This window comes from Dendroctonus ponderosae, unplaced genomic scaffold (assembly GCF_020466585.1).
Source record: "Dendroctonus ponderosae isolate FM_Combo_2020 unplaced genomic scaffold, Dpon_F_20191213v2 Dpon_F_20191213_1, whole genome shotgun sequence".
Lineage (NCBI taxonomy): Eukaryota > Metazoa > Arthropoda > Insecta > Coleoptera > Curculionidae > Dendroctonus > Dendroctonus ponderosae.
Genome location: NW_026017110.1, coordinates 28,505,145 through 28,505,890, shown reverse-complemented (window position 1 = coordinate 28,505,890; position 746 = coordinate 28,505,145). Strand labels below are relative to the sequence as shown.

At 29.4% G+C, this 746-nt stretch overlaps 1 protein-coding gene across 1 annotated transcript in view; it reads right to left on the bottom strand.

Annotated features, from left to right (window-relative positions):
* Positions 1 to 257: 257 nt before the first annotated feature.
* The window catches only part of LOC109533340 (RNA-binding protein MEX3B), a gene marked incomplete in the record, with an annotated part of 67,725 nt that continues 67,236 nt past the window's right edge, over positions 258 to 746 (bottom strand). The window contains 1 exon segment of the mRNA XM_048661236.1: positions 258 to 746.

Here is a 746-nt window from a genome sequence, read left to right as displayed (position 1 = left end):
AGTATTGAGCTGATCTATTCCCCGAAGTGTCCCCAAAATTTTTCACAAATAGCATTTTCTAAAAATATTCGAAAATCCAGGCCTTTATAAAAAACTCCGAATTTTGGTCATTTTTTTCAATACCATTAAGAGAAATTTGTCGGGTTTTTGCAATAATCCCTGTATGGGATTTTTAACGTTTATCCCAGTCAAACTGCGTTTAAATGCCGGAAATAAGCGAAAAAACTGAAAAAAAATCGAAACAAAACAAAAAAAAATATAAATCACGAACTTTATTGGTATTTGGTAGCAAAATAATAATATAAAACTCAAATATCTTATTCGCTAGGTTAAATTTTTTTTTATTCTGAGGGGCAGCTAAAGCGTACAGACGGCAGTTTAGTCTTATCGAACGCTATTTTCCGTAGCAAAATATTTAAAGTCACTAACATCGACACTTTAGTTGCCCTAAAGAGAACCGACTAACTAAGCAAAAAAACCGTCTCAGTCGCTACGCGCAAAAAACATTTCATCTAATTGATAAATTTCTAAATAGAAAACACACTTATACATTCAAAAAATCAAATAGAAAATTAGAAAATAAATCACTTCGAGAGAGTTCATATAATAGGTAAAATATGAATATAAAATATAACTAATTAAAAATGTATTCTAAATAGTCAATGTGCACACGAACCGTGAACATGAACTTGTACTAACATTCATAGTTAAATATCTCCAGAAAAATATGTAAAAAAATAAAATAA